We start from the raw sequence: 16,753 nt of genomic DNA, 5'->3' as shown, positions 1-16,753 counted from the left end.
AAGTAAAAGAAAAGATTCTTTCATTGTTTTACAAACCCTCCCCCAGGTCCCCTCCACCATGTAGCCCTCGCTCTAGTCTCCTGTGATGACAGAAATACTAGAGGTATAATTATATTCTTAAAAGCGCAGTACAGTTGTTGATCGATGCTGACTTTCATCTTTTACTACTTTAAAGAAAAATCTTTTTACTGACGACTGAGGATGTGAAACTTTGCCACAGTATAGGAAACTTTCCATTTCCCTCCTCATTTTAGGCTTTACCAGAAACCGCTGAAATGCAGAATACAACACAGTTATTAAAACTTTCTGGGAAGATTGAATGTGAAGGACCTAATCGTCATTTCAATAACTTCATTGGAACCTTGTATCTGACGGATAAAAGGTAGAAGCTTACTCTTCTCAAATGGTTCTTTTTTATTTCTTAGAATACTCAATATTAGGGGCTCTGGTGACCCAGTGATAAGCAGCTGTGCTCCTAACCCAGAGAATACTCAGTAGTAACTTTTATCCTTTTACTTAATAACATTTTACAAGACTGCAGTGCTTCATATTTTAGTTGAGTTTGAGAACATAAACACCCTGAGCCCCAAAATTTTAAATATGAGTAGAAATGTATGGCATTTTCTTAGCACGCCTGAAAATCATGTTTAGAAACATTTGATTCAGGTTGATTTGAGTATAAGTTTTAAACACATTTCTTGAGGTTCATCAGTGGGAAGAACAGATTTTGAGAGTGATCAGAAAAGAGAAGCAACTAACACTGTCATTTGATAATGGTGGATATGGTTCCTTATCTCTACTTCTGGTAACTTCTCATTCAAGATTTAATCTGATTCTTTGTACTGTGTTGAGTAGGAAGGACTTCAAATTGGATGGCACTCAGACTTGTTTCATGTGTATTTAAATAGCCACATGTATCAAGGGAGCCTTGGCGGTCTAGTGGTAAGCTGTGCCATAATTCCAAAGGCATGTGGTTTGAACCCACCAGTTGCTCTGTGGGAGAAGAATGGGCAGTCTCCTCCTGAGTGATTTACTGACTCCACTGAAGGTCAGCTGTGCATTAATTCTGACTTAATGGTCTATAACAACAACAACAACAACAACAGAAGTTCTTTTCTATAAAGGAATGCTAATGGTAACGTATTGGGCTGCTAACCAAAGGGTCTGACTTTCCAATCCACAGACTCTTTTTTTTTCTTCCCATGGGAGAAAAATGGACTGTCTCCTCCCACAAAGGTGTTTTAGACTTGATAATTGAGTGGAGTTTGCTAGCAGTTGGAACTGACCCCATGGTAGTGTGTTTTAGAATCCCTCCTAGGATGTTCTGGTAAGGAATTGCAATGTGATAATGTGGTTCAAATCCAACAGCTGCTGCACAGGAGAAAGATGGGCAGCCTGCTCCTTTGTGATTTACTGATTCTGAAAACCCACTGGAGGGTGAGCTATGAGTCAGTTCTGACTTGACCATACACAACAACAACTTCTGAAGGAGCCTTGGTGATGTAATGTCTCGTGTGCTGAGATGCTAACTGGTTGGAATCCACCAGTGGTTCTGTGGAGCAAAGATGAACCTGTCTGTTACTGTTAGATTTATAGCCTTGGAAACTCAGTGGAGGGTCACCAGAAGTCTCAATCAACTTGATGGCAATGGATTTGGTTCTTCAGTCTCTTTGTATAGTCCCTGTATGCTGCAAATCACTGTGTAGTGCAGTGATCCTAGAGACTGGCTCTTAGCTAAAAGATCAGCAGTCTGAACCCACTTGAGAGCAGAAAGAGGAGGCAGTGTTTATCTGTAAAGATTTGCCTTAGAAACCCTAAAAGACAGTGTTACTATCTCCTATAGGGTTTCTGTGGGTAAAAAGTGACTTGAAAGCAGTGAGTTGCATTGGGTTGGGTGGTGCAAACCATTAATGCTCTCAGCTATTAACTGGCCTGCTAACTACTAGCTGTTCATGGTCTGAAGCTACCCAGAGGCATCTTAAAAGAAAAACCTGGTAATTTACATCTGAAAACCCTGTGAAGTAGAATTCTAATTCGACACTCTTTAGTCAGAGACAGATGATAACCCTCTTAGGGATTATGAAATTAGCACACACAGGTCTGCTCAACCCTTTGCTTATTGACTTAATCCTCCCTAACTGTGGAAGGAACCATTGGAGAAGCTCAATATCAGTGGTCAATTAAGAGGTCAGTTGCTGACTGTGGGACAGACCATCAGTTACTCTGCAAGTTCAAACTGAGGTGGGAGAAAGTGAAAATAAGTCCACATGAACCAAAATATGACCATTAGTCTATCCCATCTGAATTTAAAAATCATCTTCAGCATAGGTTTGAAGCACTGAACACCAGTGATCAAAGACCAGATGAGTTTTGAGATGAAATTAAGAATATCACCCATAAACAAAGTGAAAGATCCTTGCAAAGAGGAGAAAGAAAAAAAACCTAAAATGGATGTCAGAAGAGACTGAAAAATTACACTCGAGTGTTGAGAAGTCAAAACAGAGGCAGAAGATGCTGAAGTAAAAGAGCAGAACAGAAGATTTCAAAAGGTAGTGCAAGAAGATAAAAAAAAGTCATATAATGGAATGTGCAGATAGCTGGAAATGGACAAGTTGAAAGAAATGGAAAACAAATTCAACCCTCAGGTTGTAATACTAAGAGATCCTGTGGGCAAAATCTTGAATGATACAGGGAACAGTAAAAGAAGATGGAGAGAGTACATAATCATTGTACAGAACCAAAAAGAATTGGCCGATAGTGATATATTTCAGCAAGTATCACATGATGCAAGAGCCAGTGATGATTCTGAATGAAGAAGTTCAAGTTGCGCTGACGTTACTGGCAAAAAATAGGCCCCAGCAATCAATGGGATACCAGTTGACGTGATTTAACTAACAGATGCAGCCCTGGACGTGCTCACCAGTCTATGCTAGGAAAGTCAGCTGCCTGGCTGAGGGTGAGTGAAAGAGGAAGACCCTCAATGATGTAGATTGACACAGTCACTACAGAAATGCGCTCAAGTGTGTTAGATGATGGCACAGCCATAGGACTGGGTTCACATTGGTTATTCATAGTGTCGCTGTGAGTAGTACTCGACTTCATGGCTCCTAATGGCAACAACTTGGTATAAAGATAGTTTCTCCCTGTAACATTTTGAAATAGCTTGTCACTGGAATGGTGAGAAATGAATGGTAATGAATGGTCCCCTCGCCACCATGCTCTTTTTGAAACAGGTATCTTTATGAATAAATATTTTATTGCAGTTTGCTCTCAGAGTTAATCTTGGAAAAGGAAATACACGTAAAGTGAAAGTCTACACTTTCTTTGACTCCATAAAAAAAAATAAATAGAAAACTTCTCTGATCGTTAATAAATGCTCTGCTCTATTTCCAGTCCTCTTCCAATTGGGCCTGACCAGATCTTGCTGCGAGGCACACAACTTAAAACACTCAGTGGATCTTTGGCATTGCTGTTTACACTGGATTTGAAACCAAATTCATGAAGGTGAGTAATCTGAGACAACAAGCAGCACTGCTTCTAGACTTTTCTTTGTTTTTATGAAGTGAAAGAGTGTGTGTGTGTGTGTGTGTGTATTTATAAAATCTCATCAGATTAAGAGGCTCATTTCTGCTTGCTTATGTGGAATTTCAAGGGAAGTCTACATTTCATCTCTCTTGTTAGATGCCATCCAGTCAGTTCTGACGTGAGATCACATTTACAATAGGGTTTAACACTGAGCAGTCCTGTGCCGTCCTCACACGTGCTTAGGCCCATTGTTGCAGCCTTATGTCAGTCCATCTCGTTGAGGATCTTCCTTATTGAGGATCTTCCTCTTTTTCGCTGCCCTTCTACTTTTCCAAGCATGATGCTTTTCAGCTCTATTTTTTTTTAATTTGACTACTTTTAATATTATTTCTCATCATTTGCTTCCTCAAACAAAATTACCCTGTACCTGCAAGAACACAACCCTGCTTGCTGAAATGGAGGAGGACCTGAAGCGCTTACTACAGAGGTTCAAGAACTGCAGCCTCCAATATGGATTGAGGCTCAATTTCAAGAAGACAAAGATTCTCACCACTGGGCCAATTGGCAGCATCAGGATGGATGGTGAAGAGATTGAGATTGTTCACAGCTTTAGTTTGCTTGGCTCTACAGTCAACATTCTTGGCACCAGTAGCCAGGAAATTAAAAGGTGCATTGTCATGTGAAAGTCTGCTGTTAGGGACCTCTCCAAAGTACTGAAGAGCAATGGTGTCTCTCTGGAGACTAAGGTGCATCTGATACAGGCCATAGTCTTTGCTATCACTTGTTATACATCAGAGAGTTGGACAGTGACTAAGGAGGATAGAAGGAGAATTTATGCCTTTGAGCTGTGGTGCTGGAGAAGAATGTTGAGGGTACCATGGACTGATAGGAAAACAAACAGATTCATCCTTGAAAGGGTTAAACTGGGTGGCTTCCTGGAGACAAGGATTCTGAGGCTCCGTCTAACATACTTTGGACATGTTGTAAGAGGGACAAGTCCTTGGAGAGGGACATCATGCTCGGGAGGGTGGAGGGACAGCGCAGGAGGGGAAGGCCCTCTATGAGGTGGATTGATTCAGTGACTGGGGTAATTGGGATGGGTGTATCAGAGACAGTGAGATTGGCACAGGACAGAACAGAGTTTAGGGCTGTTGTACATAGGGTCGCTATGAATCACAAGCAACTCGACGGTACATAACAAAAACAACCTGCAAGAACTGAAAAAGAGTTTGCTTTAATATAGGTTTAGGTAATTCACATAAAGTGCACTTTGAGATTAGTAGTTTTTCTCACCATTGCTTATTGTCTTACTTTCAATGATTAAAAAAATGTTTTTTAGTTAACTGTTTAAAAGAAATAAATGATTACGCATTATTAGTATGATAGAAGTCTAGAATAAGGAGTAGCATAGCAAAATGGACTGGGGGAGGGGTGGGGTGAGGGAGGAAATGATGCAACAATGAATGAATGAATATTTTTTTAATACTAATTTATCTACCAAATTAAAATACATTGTTTTTGAGAACAGATTCTTCCAATTTCCCTCACCCCCCAACACATTGTAGGGAGGAAAATGAGCAACAATGAATGAATGAATGAAAAATCCAACTTTTCTGTAAACGTTCATTAAAATCACAATAAAAAATTCTAAAGGTAAAAAAAGATAATGTTTTATACTATTTCTGTATTGACTGGTTTTAGACATGTATAGAGTACTTTTACCCCACCCCCCATCCCCATGTTTCTTGCTCAAGTTAACTTTAGAGATTCTGTGTAAGTTACCATTCTCAACTTTGTTAACTTTTCTAGGAGTTTTCTTTTTAATTTTTCCACTTAAGACATTGATTCACTTTCAGCTGATTTTTGTTTGCAGTTAGATTTTTGAGAGCCCCTTGTGTTCTCTTGATAGGCCACTACCCCTACAGCTCTTACAGCTGAGGAAGAAGAATGTTAAGCTTCTTAACCAAAATTCCAGCCAATTGTGATATGTCTTCTATTAAAAAGAAATTTCATAATGTGGGAATGGGCCCCAAGTATATAGATGCTAAAGTCAAGAGTTAAGATTAAGAGTTTATCCAAGAAAGTGATGTTTAAGACACATTAGAGTTAAGCAGTCAACAAGGAGCAGGTGAAGAAAGGCATTATGTGCAGTTATTTCTTGTGTGTGTTGGTGGTGTAGGGAAGAAAATCAGAATGAAAATTTATCATAAAGATTTGGGAATTTTAAGAGCAGGAGTGGTGTCCACCTCCTAAATAACTTGCCTCTGGAAACTCTATGAACTTTGAGAAACAACAATAATTAAAGAAATGCTTCAGGTCTTTTGTTCATAGGATCTCTAGGAGTCATGCTCTACTCAATGGCAATCAACAATAACATTATAAGGCTGTATGGATGCGGAGAAGGAGATTGTTAGACTGAAGGCTGAAGACACAAGCGTATAGCGGTAATGGTTTGTTGCACAAAAAGACCCGTACTATCTTCTTCTTCCTGGACATGAAAGTTCAGTATGACCTAATGAAGGGCATTTTGGTCAATGGAATGGGAGCAGGTGTGCACAAAGTCTCCCATCCATATTCTTCTTTTGTCTTTCCCCATTCTGGTTGACTGCCATGTTGATGTTCCTCATGGTGATTTAGGATCACAAGCTGAAGGTGTTATCTTCCTGAATTCCTGAATGACTGTGTGGAGTAAGACAGTCCTGTTACTGCTAGGGGATAAAGTACATTTTTCTTTTTCTGTGACACATACTCTGATGGCCTAGAATTGCACTGCCAACCAAACCAAAGGTACATGGTTCAAATTCATCAGTTGCTCCTTGGAAGAAAGATGAGAAATCTCCTCCTGTGTGATTTCCTGCCTTTGAAAACCTGCTAGAGACTCAGCTATGAGCTGGTTTTGACTCAATGGCACATAACAGGAACACTTGTTATTGTAATAAGCCTACCCAATATACCACCTGAAGGAATACAGGATTTTACAGGCCATGTAAAGAAAGTGCAAGGGAGGTGTTCTAATATTGGTAAGCCTTTGTTTCTGAAAAGTTAGTGTGGTTGCAGTTTGGAAAATAGGTGGCAGGGGACAAGGCAGGAAGCAGGGAAAGCATTTAGGAGAGAAGGAAGATGGGAAAGTGGATGAGGGTAGAAACATCATTGAGGGAAGGGAACAGGTGGATTTGATGACATTCAGGTGGTGAACTAACAAGATCTATTGATTGTTTAGATAGTGGATGTAAGGTGTAAGGCAGTTCTTGACTTTCATACGCTTTAAATGTTTACATTATGTGTGGACAATATGTTGATTTTCCTATGTTGAATACAGACTTTCATTAGTCATGACCTTATTGGAATCAAAGGAGGAACATGTGGAATATTTTTGTTGTGTACCGCAGAGTAGGAACTGAGCCATAGCTGAACCTCGAGTGGATTTTCAGAGGCAGTTAATTGCATAGGAAGAGATTGCCTGTCCTTCTCCCGCGGAGCAGCTGGTGACTGACCTCCAACCACGTGCCTTTGAGATTGCAGCACAGCTTCTTGCCACTAGGCCACCAGAACTCTGTTGTGGAATATTAGCTGGGCTGAAAGTGGCATTTTTAATCTCTTTTAGCTATCAGGAGCCCTGGTGATGCAACACTTTATATATTGGGCTGCTAACTGAAATATTAGTGGTGTGGATACAAGAAAGAGATAAGACATTCCCCTCTGATTAATATTTAAAGCTTTCATACATGAGGGAGGTCACTGTGATTCAGAATTGGAGTGGGTTTTCAGTTTTTAGAAAATATCAAAGGCATTCTGGTGGTACTGTGATTAAAGCATTTTACTGCAAACTGAAAGGCCAGTGGTTCCAAGCCACCACCTGTCCTCTGAGAGAAAGGTGAGGCAGTCTGCTTCCACAAAGATTTGCCACCTTGGTAATGCTGTGGAGCAGTCCTACTCCGTCCTGTGAGGTCACTGTGATCTGGAATCTACTCGCTGGTCACCAGGGCTATTTATGTTGCTTGTTTTTCTGTTGACTATCAACTGGACACTTATGCTGGAAAATTATGTACCTTTTGTTGTAAAGAAAAAGAATCAAACAACATATACAAAAAGTTGAGGGAATATTGAAGAGTAGATCTAACACTTGAAAGAATTGTGATCGAGGAATTCTAGACATTTTAGTAAGTATTGATTACCCCGGATGATTGATACAGTAGCTAGAACAAAGGGGATTGGTGTATTGGAGTCAGTGAGACTGGCTCAGGACAGGGCAGGCTTCAGAGCTGTTGTACGTAGGGTTGCTATGAGTCGCAGGCAACTTGGTAGCACATAACAACAACATTGATTGAAATTGAACATGAAATGCATTCCAGTGATACCCATGCAGGAAGAAGTTCAGAGGGTTTCAGATAGGGATCCCCTTACCCCTAACGTTTCTCCCCTCAATCTGCTTTACATGCTCCCTCTCAGTGAACTTCCCTGAAACGATGGTTCCACCATAAAACATTCTTTTATGGGGTCCTCCAGTACCTTTGCCTTTTCTCAGGCTTGCATACAGAACTCTCTTCTGTCTCTGTGAAACCCCCCTCCTCATGGCCTGACCATGCTGCTTTTGTCTTTAGATAGTTAATTCTTCAAGACTTAGCTCAAGGGGCGCCTTTTTAGGCACTCATTTTTGTATTTTTTAGTGTTGTTGAAAATTCTGCATTACTCATTGTATGTGCACTGGTCATTTTAGCTCGATTAGTGAGCCCCAAACTTTCCTTAGTTATTATGAAAAAGTGTCAAGAAGATGCTTTTTCTTTCTTATTAGGGAAGTGACCTTGGGTTAACATTTTAACTCTGTTGTCTGGAACAGCGATGAAGGAGGAGTGTCTGTGTTGTTACCAACATCCTCACTTCTGTTCATTGGTGGCTCACCTACTTTGTGGTTGATACGGGTTGAACTGTGTCCCTATAAAATAGTTGTTATAAAGCCTAATCTTTTGGAAGAGTGCAACCAAGGTGTTCCTTAGAGGCAAAGATGGTGAAACTTTGTCTCACATACATTAGTCATATTTTCAGGAGAGGCCAGCCCTTGGAGAATGACATCATGCTGGGAAAGGTGGCAGGTTAAAGAGAGGAGGACCCTCAATTAGATGGAGTGACACAGTGATTATAACAGTGACCCTGAGCATGGTGGATATCTTGAGGATCCTGCAATATCGGACAAGGTTCAGATCTGTTGTTCATAGGCATTATATTTGATTTGAAGACACAGCCAGAGTGTTCCCTGGAAGCAAGGATGACCAAGTTTTGTCTTTCATACCCTGAACATGTAGCTGGGTGAGATTATTCCTTGGAAAGGAACATGATATTTGCAAAGATGGAGGGTCTGTGAAGGAGAGGAAGACCTCCATGAGATGGATTGAGACAATGACTTTAGCAATGGCCTCTAGTGTCTCAGAGATGATGAGGATGGCACAGGTTGGGGCAAGATTCAGGATGGCTGTTCATAGGGTCGCTATGAGTTGTACTCAAAGGCACTTAACCACCACCACCACAGCAACAATGCTTGTGATTATAATACTGTTTGGAAAAGTGTTGTCTTTGTTGTTACGTTAATGAGACAAGTTAGTGCAAAGAGTATTTGAGTTAATTTCTTTTGAGGTAAAAAAGAATTTAGACAAGTAAGGGAAAGAACTTGGGATGATAGAAAAAGAATTGATGCCTTTGAGCTGTGGTGCTGGAGAAGAGTGTTGAATATACCATGGACTACTAGGAGAACAAACAGGTTTGTCCTAGAGAGGGTGAAGCCAAGGTGCTCCTTGGAGTCAAGGATTCTGAAGATTCGTCTGACACACTTTGGACAAGTTGCAAGTAGGGACCAGTCCTTGGAGAGGATCATCATATTTGGGAGAGTGGAGGGACAGCACAGGAGAGGAAGAGCCTCGATAAGATGGATCGATTCACTGATTGGGGTAGTGAGAGTAGGTGTGTCAGACAGTGCGATTGGCACAGGATAGAGCAGGGTTTAGGGCTCTTGTACATAGGGTCACTCTGAGTCGCAAGCGACTCAAAAGCATGTAACGACACCACCACCACCAAGGAAAGAAGCAGACATGTGGCAGGAGGTATCAAACCACATGGAGATCCCCCAGCTGAAACAGCTAGAGAAAAGACCTTCCTCCTGAGTGGTCATAGACAGAAAACCTTCCCCTAGAGCCCTTATCATCCTACACTGTGAGATGATGCCAGGTGGATCTTATCTGAAGCAGAGAAGATATTTACCAGGGAAGGTGTCTGTCAGGGTCATATTCTTTTACTGTAACTGTTAACTCTATATACTAAGCAAATGACCTTACAAGTTGGACGGTATGATGGAGCTACTGCCATCGAAATTGGAGGAAGACTAGTCAACAGCCCTTGATACGCAGATGACGCCATCTTGATTACAGAAAAGGAAGACTTGAAGCATTTACCGATGAAGCTCAAAGACTGTAGTCTTCAGTCTAGATTATACCTTTAACATAAAGAGAACAAAACTCTCACATGTCGACCAGTAAGCAGCGTGATAGATGAGGAAAAGATTGAAGTTGTCGAAGATTTCATCAGCACTAACGCATGTGGTGGTCACAAAACTAAACAATGCACTGCAGTGGACATACCAAGTGCCAAAGACAGACATCTTTAAGGGTCTGAAGAGCAAAGGTGTCACTTTCAGCTGCTTTATATGCTTGTGAAAGTGGGACAGTGATTAAGGGATATTGAAGAAAAAAAGTGATGGCTTTGAACCGTGGTGTGGAAGAATATTAAATAGACACACCATGAACTGTGAAAAGAACAAATGAATCTTAGAAAAGGTGCAGCTACAATTCTCGCGAGAACCGAGGATGGTGAGACGTTGAGTCTGTAATGAGGAGGAGCGAGTCTCTGGAGAGGTGCATCATGCATGATAAAGTAGAGGGTCAATGGAAAAGAGGGAGCCCCTCAGTGAGATGCATCAGCACAGGGACTGCATCAGTGGATGTGAGCTCAGCAGAGTGTGAGCATTTCAAGTTTTCCCTTTTCGTGTTTTCGGACCCTAACACAATGTTCTTGAACGTAAAACAGAGCAAAACAATCAACAACAGAAACAAAGTAAACCTAGTTCTTTAAGATAAGTTCCATAAGTTAAATGCCCGCAAAACCAGTTTCTTACCTTTTATTTATTGAATTAGCCACTTTAGAACCTAACTTCTTTCAGCTCTGGTTATGTAGGAAATGATTAGCACAGCAAGTCATTTTGAGAAGAAATCCCAAATAACATAGTAGAATCATGTGTGAATGTGGTTGTGTTTTCTAGGAATTAGTAAAAGAGTCTTCAAGTATATTTATCCACTATTATCAAGGCAGTTCAGACTCAGGGTGACCCTCCATCAGGTTACCAAGGTTCTGCATCTGAACCACAGAATAGTCTGCCCATCTTTCTTCCTCAGATTCAAAGTCCTGACTTCTCAGTTAGCAGCCACACTCATTCCCCACTAAGCCATGAGGATTCCTAACTCTTAGTACAATTTTTTATCCCCAGTAAAGATTCACAGCCTCAAAAACCTGATGGAAGGCCACCATATGGGGGCTAACCTCAAAGCAGTGGGTTATTCTCTCCATCAGATGTTTGCGTACTCTAATGCTTTATGTGTGTGTACATGTATGCTGTTGCGCAGAATTCTGTGAAATCATCCCTCAAGAAATCGAATGTGGAGAAAGTGACCAACTTGCAGATCTTGGTGCTGTTTGTTCTGTTTTTGGTCATCTCCTTTGTGAGCTCCTTGGGAGCTGTGTTCTGGAATGACCTACAAGAAGAAGACGTCTGGTACATCCAGAAGAAGGGTAAGTGTCTGGAGGGTGGAAATCAACTCCTATAAAGATTTACAGTCTTGGGAACCCTATGGGGAGGTTCTGCTCTGCCCTGCAGTGTCACCAAGTCAGGACTGGCTTGATGGCGGTGAGGATGCGTGTGTGTGTGTGGTCGTGTTTACAGTCATAATCTCGCTGGACCTCTCTGCCAACTTATATGTTCTGTTTAGCATTTTTTCCCTGTTTGGTTTCTGGAAACCTTGGTCCACCTTTAATTCATTTGTTTATCTTTTTTCCTTTTTTTAAACTTTTAATGTGAATTGTGTAAAGGTTTACAGAGGAGATAAGTTTTCCATTCAGCTTTTTACTTCATGATACTGATTACAGTCTGCACTTTCCTCCCTTCATCTCTGTGATTCTTGTTTCCATTAATCCTCATTTCTTCCTTATGTCTGAGCTTTAACCCTGGAAAAATGCTACCTGTTAAAGTCTAAAGTGATTGATTGTTCTGAAGTACTCTACCCTAGTGTTGCTGTTCACACTGTATATTGTGTATATACAGATTGTGTATATACAGAACTGTATATTGTGTGGCTGAAAATTGAGCCATATGGGGTGAGTTCAGTTTCAAGTCTGATAGGTGATTAAAGACCATAATTTCAGGGGTTCTATTAAGTGTCCTTCTGACCAGAAAGCTTGATCTTTTCTAATGATTCTAACTTTTGTTCCACATTTTCCCCTCATTCTCTGTCTAGGATCTTCTATTGTAATTTGTTTTAGAGCAATTGATAATGTTAGCTGGGCACCATCTAGTTCTTCTGATCTAAAGAGTCTGAATTTTGTATGGTCTGTTATTCCTTTGAACCAATTGTTTCCATGAATCTTTGATTTTTTTTTGGATGGGCAGAGAGACACTTCTTTACTCCAGACAGAAACAGATCAAAAGTTATACTTTCGATTGCTACTTACAAGCTTTTAAGACACTAGAGTAGAATGTATACCATTTTCTTTGTGGACTATATTGTGCTATTGACCTTCATTTCCCCCCTTGATCTTTTTTTTTTTTTTAAAAAGTGCACACGTTGCTTTTATTAGAATTATGGTTGTTAGCTGAATGAAAACAAATAATAGCTTTAAAAAAGTGTCAAATGGTAGAAAAATGTATTTGGGTAAGTCATAACTTTCCAAGTCAGAGAATAAAAATGGTATGTTTTTGCACAACTTCCAATGCAAGTTAAACAATGAATGAAATAAGGGAACTTAAGGTAAGATCTTTTAAATACTGTTATTTGCCAAGATTCTGGATTTACCCAAAACCCCTCACCATAGGTCTATCATTCCCTGAAATTTTGTGTTTATCCAGGCCTGCATTTTTTATGACTCCCATTCACATAATCCCCCAAAAGAATTTCATCAACTTCTCAGGAATTAGTTATTCCTGTCCCAAATACTCTTTCTGAAAGAACTCGTCTATGTAGATAATTTCAGCCGTCTCCCATTAGTTGATGTCTTCTGCCTCTTAACTCTCAGCTCTTCCTCCCCAGGAGGCAGTAACTCATGACTTTGCTAACATGACTTTTCAAATGGTCTGCAGGCTTTAGAGCTCAGTCTACAGCAAGCAAAACTCATCATCTACTAGCACAGCAGGCTGGGGTTTTTGGTCCCCCCACCCTTTTTTCCCCCTCTCCATGTAAATTCTAGCCTTGCCATCCATCTAGGGCCCTGGTGGGACAGTGGTTAAGACCTCGGCTTCTAACTGGAAAATGTGGTTCAAACCTACTAGCTACTACTTTAGAGAAATATGTGCTTAGCAGTCTGCTTCCATAAAGATTTACAGTCTTCGAAACCTATGGGGACAGTCCTACTTTGTCCTGTAGGTCTCTGTGAGTTGGACTTGTTTAGGTAACCACTAGGCCATTGTCCAAATTAGAAACAGGCATAATCCATAGGGAATTGCATTGGTAACCCTGAAGTCCAGGGTTCTCTGGCAGTTCAAACCCACTAGCCACTTCTCAGGAGGAAGATGGACTGTCTCCTGCTGTGTGACTTAGTGTCTTGGAAGCCATCTAGAAGAGTTAGTTCTGGCTGGACAGCACTGACTTCTTCTTAAAGAGAAAAAAAAGCAAAAAAGCTTTTCTTGGTGCTCTCAGGCTCTCAGGCAAGGTTCACTGCCCCAGGCCAGAGAAAGACAGGATGGGTCAGAGAAGTCGCTCATGGTGTGGAAGTGAACAGGGTTTTAATGATTCAGTGGTAGGGGGCCATCTCTTGTCAAAGGAAGTGGTTGTGGAACTTGCTGATTGGCAGCACTGACTTTTGAGTTTATAATGATCATGTGCATTCTTGGCTCTAGTTTTTTTAGAAAAGTTTTTGTGAACATGAGTTAAATAATGATGATCATGATGAAATAATAGTAAATATGAAAACATGACCATCAAAAATAATAAGTTAGAAAATGAGATTGAATAGAGGTGGTAATAAATGGAAGTATAGTTCTAGATTGATGGAATGTGAAAATCTGTATTTAGCTACTGCTGTTCTAGATTACAGGTATGTTGTTGTTGTTGTTGTGTATTGTACAGTTGAACCAATTCATTACTGACCTTCCCTCCAGTGTGTTTTCAGAGGCAGTAAATCATATGAAGGAGATTGTCTTTCTTTCTCCCATGGAACTGCTGGTAGACTTGAACAAGTCTTTGAGTTAGCAGCACAAATCCTTACCACTAAGCCACCAGAGCTCCTAAATTACAAGTATGGTCTCTTTTAAGAATTACACTGAGAATTTAGCATATGCGTAAAGGCTACAATTTAGCCTGTGTTTATATGATTGGTATTTAATGAAATGTATCTTTTACAAAGGTGTGGTGGTGGTTATTCTATGCCTTTGCTACAACTGATAGTGACCCTATGAACAACATATCTAAACCTTGTGCTATCCTATGCCTTCCTAGTGATCTTTGATATGCTGGAACACAGTGTTATAGTCACTGTGTCAGTCCATCTTGTTGAGGGGCTTCCTCGCTTTCTCTGACTCTCTACTTTTCCTAGCATGATATCTTTTTCCAAGCCCTTCCTGACAACATGCCCAAAGTATGTGAGACAAAATTTCAGCCTTTGCCTTTAACGAGCACCTTGGTTGCACTTCCTCCAACACAGATTTGTTTATACTTTGGGCAGCTCATGGTATATTCCATCACTCTTCTTCAGCACTACAATTATTCTATCAATCTCATTCATTGTCTGACTTTCAGAATCATAGGAAGCAAGTGAAAACTATTACAACTTAGATCAGGTGCACCTTAGTCTTTAAAGTGATATCCTTAATCCATAGTACTTTGGTGGTCCTTGACAGCACATTTTTCTAGTGCAGCATATCTTTTAATTTCTTGGTTGGTGCTGCCATGGACGTTAATTATGGAGCCAAGAAAAATCAAATTGTTATCAGCTTAATTCTTTTCTCCCTCTATCATGATATTGCCTGTTTTTTCCAATGCTGAGGATTTTTGTTTTCTTGATTTTGAGATATAATCAATATTGAGGGCTTTAGTCTTTGATCTTCAGAAAGTGTTTCAGGTTTTCTTCATCTTCTGCAAGTGTAGTAATGGAATTAGTGCTTATTTCTTTACAGTTGTATATCTTTTCTCCTCCAAACAACAACAACAACAACAGAAAGACACCGCCCCAGGGTTGGTTCCAACTCATAGTGACCCTATGAGACAGAGTAGAACTGCCCAACGGGTCTATGAGGCTGAAAGATCTTTGCAGGAATAGACTACCTCATCTTTCTCCCACCGGGCAGCTGGCAGCTGAGCACTTTAACCATTGTTCCAGCAGGACATCTTGTCCTTTCTCACATACTAAATTCTTAGGCTTAACATAAAAGTTTTTAGAAAGATCTATATCATACAGTGAGTTTGTGTGACAAGAACACTATCTAGAGACTTTTAGGTGATTTTCATGTGATTAAGTTGAAGAACAAATAAATCTGTGCTGGAAGAAGTGGAACCAGAATGCTCCTTAGAGACAAGGATGGTGAGACCTCATCTCACATGTCAGGAAGGGCCAGTTCCTGGAGAAGGACATTGTGCTTGGTAAGTTAGAAGTTCAGTGAAAAAGAGGAAGCACCTCACTAAGATGAACTGGCACAGTGACTGTGCAACTCACAAACAGAGCAGCAGCTAGAGGGGGGTGCGGGAGGGTGTCATGTTTGACTGTTGCTGAAATCATGGTTACTGTGAGGCAGACCCAATTTGAAGATACTTAGCAATAACATCAAGAAGATGGTGTAGTCCATGGAGTGTTATGTTGCTAACTAAAATGATGTGTCTTTATGGTAGTCTGAATCCAGCAGCCATTCTCAGGAAAAAGATGTACAGTCTCCTGTGAAAATTCAGAGCCTCCTATGGACCGTCAAAAAGTGGAAAAAAAAAAATCTGTCTTGGAGAAAATGCATTTACAGTGCTACTTAGCATACTTTGGTCTTCCTTCTATCAGGGATGATCATTCTCTCCCACCAAGTGTGCAGCTTTGGGAGGGATGCACATGGATCAGTGAAGGTGGTAGGGTCCGCCCTCCTCACCAGCCAGATCAGCCGAATCAACCCTGGCAATCAGTGGGGTGACAGATATCACAGCCACACCACCCTCACATCCTGTCTCATTATTTTGGGCATGTTGCCAGGAAGGATCAGTCCTTAGAAAGAAACAGCATGCTGGGTTAAGTTTAGGAAGAGAAGATCCTCAATGAGATGGATTGATAGAGTGACTACAACAAGGGCTTAAACATGACAGAGATGGTTACAATGGCTCAGGATGGGACAGGGTTCAGATCTGTTCTTAGGTTCCTGTGAGATGTAGTTGCCTACATGGCACCTGACAGTAACAGGGGAGGATCATTACGTGTTAGAACTCATTCAGTGGCAGTGAGATTATGTGAGTTTTGAAAATTTTTAAAAAATAAACCAATAGATTTTACTATCATGTTTATCTTTCTTTTTGTAAAATGTCACTTTTCTTTTTTCCACGAGTTTAATAAGAAATTCCAATGTTATATAATTTTCAACATTCATGTTGTTGTTATTGTTATGTGCCATGGAGTCGCTTGCGACTCATAGCGACCCTATGTGCAACAGCCCTAAACTCTGCTCTGTCCTGTGCCAATGGCACTGCCTCTGACACACCCATCCCGATTAACCCAGTCACTGAATCAATCCAGCTCAAAGAGGGCCTTCCCCTCCTGCGCTGTCCCTCCACCCTCCCGAGCATGATGTCCCTTTCCAAGGACTGGTCCCTCTTACAACATGTCCAAAGTATGTTAGACGAAGCCTCAGAATCCTTGCCTCCAAGGAGCTGCCCGGTTTAACCCTCTCCAGGATGAATCTGTTTGTTTTCCTAGCAGTCCATGGTACCCTCAATACTCTTCTCCAGCACCACAG

The 16,753-nt window shown here is 40.8% G+C and overlaps 1 pseudogene; it reads left to right on the top strand.

Moving 5' to 3' along the window:
- The window catches only part of LOC102852537, a 194,957-nt pseudogene that overhangs the window by 25,645 nt on the left and 152,559 nt on the right, over positions 1–16,753 (top strand).

The sequence above is a fragment of the Elephantulus edwardii genome, unplaced genomic scaffold, assembly GCF_000299155.1.
Source record: "Elephantulus edwardii isolate Elephantulus edwardi_28Jun2011 unplaced genomic scaffold, EleEdw1.0 scaffold00135, whole genome shotgun sequence".
Lineage (NCBI taxonomy): Eukaryota > Metazoa > Chordata > Mammalia > Macroscelidea > Macroscelididae > Elephantulus > Elephantulus edwardii.
The sequence above is the reverse complement of the archived record's forward strand: the minus strand, read 5'-3'. Positions and strand labels throughout refer to the sequence as shown.